A 7219-nucleotide genomic window follows, 5' to 3' on the forward strand; every position below is an offset into this window, starting at 1 on the left:
ATTTACATGGAGCACGTCTCGCCCCTGGGGGCAATGGTCTCCTGAACCTACTCAGACCTCGAACACCGCCACTGCTAGTTCTAGAACTGATGCAGGATGTTCCAAAGAGGGGGTTAAGGCTTCTCATAATATTTCCTATAAGCCCACACCTGTTTGTTTATATCCCCCATTTTTATTCATTATTAGCCAGATAGAGCCAAGTAATTGTGGTAATGATACTTGCTTTTTTGCCCAATGCTGGAATGCTAGTAAATTTACTAGCTGGTTACTCGCATGCCTCGCTGGATGCCTGTGCCCATTGATGCCCCTCACGCTATGACTCTCTTCAGACAGAAAAGGGATCTTGGAATTACAGCTGCCATTGTTACTGCCATCTCACTGGCGGCTGTTGGAGTTACCACCGCGGCATTAGCCAAGAGTCATACTGTGCAGACTGCTCAGACCCTGAATAACCTTTTAGCCAATGTAGCTCATGCCTTAGATGTACAAAAAGGAATTAATGCTCAACTAAAAGGAGGCTTGATGGTGTTCAATCAGAGGATTGACCTCATGCAGGAGCAAATTGATACCCTATGGAAAATCGCTCAACTTGGCTGTCAATGAAAGTATGCTGGACTTTGAGTCACTAACATACAACATGAGAATTTTCCCTGTTCTGCACATCTGTCTAAACAATTGTCTAGCTATATTTTAGGTAATTGGACTGGAGAATTCGATAATACGATGGAGCAGCTGAGAGTGGCCATTGTCACGGTAAATTCTACCAGAGTGGACACAGGACTAGCCACAGGATTATCATCATGGATTGCTGCAGCCATGAATCATCTGAAGGAATGGGCGGGCATGGGAGCGGTAGCAGGCCTTCTGGTGTTGGGTCTTCTTGGTTTGCCTGTGGTATATATGCAAGATTAGAGTCTCACAACAGCATAATGCAGCCATGACCATTCAGGCCTTTACAGCCATTGAAGCAGGACAGTCTCCCCAAGCATGGTTGGCTACCATAAAAAGCTAAAATGTTATGCTCAGGATGCGAGGGTAAGCACTGCACTCAGGGTCAGCCGCTTTGGACCCAGAGAAGAGCATGTCTGATTGCATGCGGGTTGATGCCCCAGGTCCCGCCTCTGAGAAAAAGGTATCGGACGGGTCTGATGCTCTTTGGGTGGATGACACCTAAATGAACATCAGTACAAAGTCCCAATTTATTTCTAATATCAGAGATCAGACCTCTACTCTTGCCTGATGCGTCTAAAACAAAAAGGGGGAACTGTAGAGAGCTGCGTAATGCCGCGCCTTAAAGATGGAGCTGGTTTCCACCTTTCACCTTCCTGATGGTGAGTGCTCTCTGTCACGAACAACTCCACATTTGGCTAAGGCTGAGGATCTGGCTTGCTTCCATGTATGTGGACCTATCTGCATTGCCCACGTGGCATGCTGGGGTTGGCTACCCAGAGGCTATTTAAGCTATGGGCTGGCTTTCCCCAGGGTCAGATGATTGTTCAAGGTTCCTGAATAAACTGCATTGAAAAAAAAAAAAAAAAAAAGGTGTTCTGGGTAGATTATGAGGAACACAAAGAAAAGAAAATATAGTTAACCATGTTTTATATTTAATAGTATTTTAATGTTTAATGGCAAAAAAAGTAACATTATATTAGGAAATACCTAAACAGCAATAAAGTACTGGATTATGCTTTCTATCAAAATGCCGCCAAAAGAGAAGAAAGGTCTGACAGGGTAATTGAAAGTGCCAGGAGGGAAACTGTATATGAGGGAACTGTTGGCTACATCCAGAAAACTTACATATCCACCCACACAATCAAGGAACACACCAACCCAGCCCACTGGCTTCTCTATATAGTGATGAATTACTGGACTGGTGGTGAGGAGACTGTACTGATCACCCTGCTTCACACACACAAGGAGAAATTCACCCTCAGGTTCAGTCTGCTGCCTTGCATTTGTTAAATAGTCACCCTCACACACTCCGATAGCCCAGTCTTGAGAGTCCATTAAATCCATCTCCCAGTAATATTTCCTAGAGAAGAAGCTCTGTGATCCACAGGAAGCAAAATAGTGTCCAGCCGATTGTGTCCACAAATGTCTCCTGATGGTGAGGGCTAAAGCTGAATCTTCTCATGAACCTAAATAGGTTCATCTTGTCATGGAGTAAGATTGCATTTCCAAAGAATATGTTCACTGTAGGAAGAGGCAAGAGGCAATAATTTAGTTGAAATGACTGTTTACACTTCTTAGGTGAGAGAGGTACCTGGAGATTGCCTGAATTATAAAAGAGAAGGCTAAGGTTAGCAGGTTAAATGTAGCTCAAATACTTCAAAGTCAAGAAATTCCACAAGAAACTGAATGGGATCCTGATGAAAAACTTGCTGATGCTGTAGAGGTGGCTTTTAATTACACCTGGCAAATGGAAGACATGTGCATTGCAGCTGTGTCTGGAACAAAGACTGTCCTTACCCATTTCCATTAATAGTTATTTCTAAAATAGAAGCAGTGATGATCGTATTTTTATTTGCATGTAAGCACTCACGTTTATACTCAAGTAAATACTAAACTTGCATTAGAAGTGGTTCCCTGGTTGTAACTCTCTAGCTTTAACCCCTGCCTCCTCTGATACTCTTTCCATATGAAGTTACAATTCACATTTTGATCTAACAGGGGAATAAAGACACTGCCTCTTGACCTATCTATTTGTTTTATTTTTACTGCTCATGATATATGCCTTCATGTATATAGTTATTTTATGTTTATTAACATCTTTTTTGATACAGAGCCTTGGTATATATTTTTGACTGGCTTGGAACTCCCTATTTCAAACAGGCTAGCCTCAAACTCATGGGCAATCCTCACAGCTCCACATTTTAATGTTGGGATTACAAGTGCACACCACTATATTTTATATATTTTTAAACTAAGAAGTGAAACGTACTTTAAAAAAATTCAACTGCTGAAGTGATTAAGGGAAAACAATCAAATAACTCCAACACTTAGAATGATTTAGATTGTCCTGAATTAATTATCATTCTTATGTCTCAAGGAAAAACTGTTACTATATTTTCATCCTGGGTCACATACAACATTATATTCATGTTTGTTATTTGTTAAATGACCATGTGAATAAACACGATTAGAAATGTGACTTGCAATGACATATCCCTTAGAGGAGGTAGAAATTCATATACACAACCCTTATCTCATTGTTGAAGGACACCTTTGGTCATTTCAGCAGTGGTGACACTCACCTAGGAAGCACTTGCACCTCTCAATCAGTCCAATGATGGGCAGGGCACTGAGCTCTGGTTTCATCACCTGGGGCATGAACAGCTGCACTGACTCACTCCTGCAAGAGAAGACCTTGATTTGCCAGGTGCTAAAGACACCATCACAGTGATTAGGAGAAATCCTCACTCCAAGTTCAGACAATGACTCAGGAGTTAAATCCCATCCCATACAAGCCTGACAACTAGAGTTCAATCCCAGGAACCTGTGGTGGAAGGAAAGGACTGACTTCTGAAAGTCGTCCTGTGAACTCCATGCATGTGCAATGGCACACTTGCATGCATGCACAAACATACAGAAAACAAACCTAATTAGTACAAGTAAACACTTGTCTGAACATCTTTCACAAAAGCATTTTCTGATATCATAGTGACATCATGATCAGAAAACAGGGTTGTTTCCTCCTAGATGCTCTTTTTGAAGCCCTTCTGGCTACCCATTTGTTTTTCCATGCATTCTGCCATTTCTTCTACTACTAGAAAATAAAGGTGATGGACCTTAAGGTTTATGATTTCAAATGTAGATATTTTATCACCAAGCCCTCTTGTATACACTGCTTCACTATGATGTAGTAAGTGAAGGCACTTTCTGGTAAAGAACAGATGTCATATACATGAAACCAATCTCAAACTTCATACACAAGCAATTGAGTATTATTCCTATCTAAGTATGTTTTTAGTTTGCTAAGGCAGCTTGGTCAATTTTGTAGCCTCATTTAAGGATCCTGGCTTGCACTGATGACTGTACTCACCTTCTGAACATGTCTTCCAAGTCCTGCAAAGACAACAAAAATAGTTAAGATTTCTGAAGAAATGGCATTCAATGTTTGATTATAAAGTTCAGATAAATGTCAGTCATCATCAAACTGATCCACCTTGCAAATTTATTTTCATGTCTCAGGATAATGCCAACCAAGATTAGCAGAGGAGATATCTTAATGAAATTACACTGTGAAAGTAACATGATTGTACTGTGCTCTGCAAAGGGGACTTCCTTGAGCCTGTCTACAAAGCATGGGAATATTTTTTATGAAGAATGCTTCAAAACTGTGACTTCACCCCTAGCTGGTACCTCATAGCTATAATTCCAGAATTTAGAGTTTTGAGGCCTTATGACTACTGTGAGTTGCAAGCCAGCAAGCACCACAAAAGAAGACCATATATCAAAACCACTATTTGCCAAAGTACTCTCAAATACACAGGTTTAAAATGAATAAATTAGGTAAACTGTGTATAAGGAGATGCAAAATATTCAAGTAGAGGCTCACTGGAATGTTTGGTAACAGGAATAACTGCATTTGGGATTTCAGAGAAGCAATCACAAAAGCAAAAAATAATGATGTGATATTTAGTAGGGAATCTACTGACACACTGTCAAAAGCTTGTTCTTTTAAGGTTATGGCAAAGACTAGTGTCTCCAGATTATCCGTGAAAAGGAAATCCACTGACAATAAGTGCAGGGAATGTAGACAGCTATCTTAGATGTAACAGTCCCAGTGTGGGCCTCAGATAACAAAGCCTTTTCAGCACTCCTCCATGCTCACCTGGAGCAGCACCACATATGGCTGCTGGGACATTGTCATCAGCTCCCGATACATTTCTATTAGTTGATTCCTTTTGTGCACCATCAAGCCTTCGCTTTTCCTGAGTTTCTCTAAAAGAGCTTGGCCTCTATATGTTGCTGTTCTTCTTCTAGGAGGACTGGACGTACTTTCCTACACTCCGTCCTGATCATTTCTTTCCGAAGAGTCACATAGTCCTACAGGAAAATGGACATTCTAAATCACATTTACAGAGCATTTTATCCTCTCCACTGACTCCTATGTTTAAAGTCAACGAGTAGCATCCTGTCAGTGTGCTGCACACACTGATTTTCTGTCTCCACTTTTCAGAAATGTGAATTATTTTCTTTCATTCATTTATTCTTTATTAATAGCACAAACAAACCCATCCTTTTCTCTAAGTATTTTCATCAATTTAAGGAGATCTGAGCCTCCTGAAGAAAAGGTATTCATTGCTAATTCACACATTCACTCAAAGGAGAAAATCTGCAGATATTTAATAATCATGAGGCAGTCATAGGGTCAAATGCAATGTGATGAACTGTCAGCAAATCACTCATTAAACGTTTCTGCCATAGACAGGCCATGCTCTCTGAGTGCAGCATTGTATATTACACTCTGAATTAGAGGCCTGCAGAAAAGGTTCTCCTAGTATCAACGCCCAGGCCTTATTCCCAACTTGTGAATGAGCAGATCTGAGAGATAGTTAGTTGCTTCAAGCTGATTTTCACCTTCAGTCCCATACCCACCAACCACTGAGTTGGCATTCTCTTCTCGGCTTCTAGATTCTCTTGATTTTCTTGGATCTTCTCCCATAAAGATGCCATTTGCTTTAGAAGTTTCTCCTGTAAACAAGTATAAACACATTAATAGTCCTGATGGAGAGACAATAGAAATGAATAGTTACTTTAGAGAAAGTTGAAAATCACCATGTTCTTACTTTCTGACTTTGATAACTATGAGTTTTAGATTTCAGGCTGTACAAATATGAAATACAAAATAACTGTTTACTCAAGTAGCATGATTAGTAAGCATGACTGAAGTCTGGGTAATTTGAATCTGACTGGGATTTCCAAATGCTTCTCTCCAGCTAATTCCAATGTACTTTTAGTAATTTATCTCCAGTGACATACAACTTTTACAGATGTGAATTTACTAATTTTCTTCCCACCAACATCAGCATAATGTATTACAAAACTACAAATTATTTTACACTAATGGATTTCCCAATAGATGCTTACATTTTATACTCACCCTTTCTCCATTAGCTGTTTTTAAAATGCCACCATTCAGAATGCAATGGTTTCTCTGTAATCTGGACATGGATCTTCCTGTGTTCTCCTAAACTCCCCCTCTCCACCTTTCAAGTTCTCTCAGAAATATCACTTACCATTTGCCCCTCAGAAGCTGCTTCAACAGGACAGTGTCTGTGACCCTTGTGCTCCTGGGAGTCAGAGCACAATTGACAAAGGAGGACCCTGTTCTCCTCACAGAAGATCCTCTTTGCCTCCTTGTGGATCACACACTTATTCTCCTCAGAGCTCAGGTACTTTATGAAGATGTCCTGTCTGGCAATGTGCACCAGCTTCTTCAGAACAACGTTGGTTCTGAAGTCCTTCTGCTGGGATGGATCCTTACACATGGGACAGTGGACAGGAACTTGCAGGTCTTCCCAGGAAAAGCAGAGGCAGGCCTGACAGAAGCTGTGGCCACAGCTTGTGGTAACTGGGTCTGTAAGGCAGCCCAAGCAGATGGGGCAGGTGAGCACTTCCTGGAAGGCCTGTGAGATGCCTGACTCCATTTTCCTGAGGAAAGAAGCAGAATTACTATTCTTGGACCCCAGAGAAACAAGAGACTGCACAAAAATCTGATAAAGTTGTGATTCAATTCTGTCTATGGCAAAAGAGACTTCATTTTTTGTATAACCATGAAGAAAACTAAGCATAGGATTGTGGGTCCTGCCCTTTACTGTTACAGTTTTCCTGATGGAAACACAGAATGAGCTCATGATCTTCTGTGTCTTCCCATCTGCATTTCTTATAGAGGCTTCAGCTTAAATTGGTACCTTGGTTCAAGGCCAAAGACATCTTCCATGCTGTAAAGTGATCAAAGTCCTTCAACTCCAGAGACTGGCCTTTCATAGCAGACATATGTTAGTAAAACACCTCCTTCTTGTCTATCCAATAAAATACAACCTACTTCACACCTTCTCCAGTAAATGCTTTTGCTTGATATCTGACATTAAGTTTACACTGATCCACCTTTTGATACATTGTAAACAGTATTAGTTATTTCTCTTAATTCTGCTACAAGATACTGACAAGAATAGTACTTTATGTTGGCCCATAACTCAAGGGTATTGGCCAT

The 7219-nt window shown here is 40.6% G+C and overlaps 1 pseudogene; it reads right to left on the minus strand.

Annotated features, from left to right (window-relative positions):
* Positions 1 to 1659: 1659 nt before the first annotated feature.
* Positions 1660 to 6653, minus strand: LOC132654805 (tripartite motif-containing protein 43-like; annotated as a pseudogene).
* Positions 6654 to 7219: the final 566 nt, after the last annotated feature.

This window comes from Meriones unguiculatus, chromosome 6 (assembly GCF_030254825.1).
Source record: "Meriones unguiculatus strain TT.TT164.6M chromosome 6, Bangor_MerUng_6.1, whole genome shotgun sequence".
In the NCBI taxonomy this organism is placed as follows: domain Eukaryota; kingdom Metazoa; phylum Chordata; class Mammalia; order Rodentia; family Muridae; genus Meriones; species Meriones unguiculatus.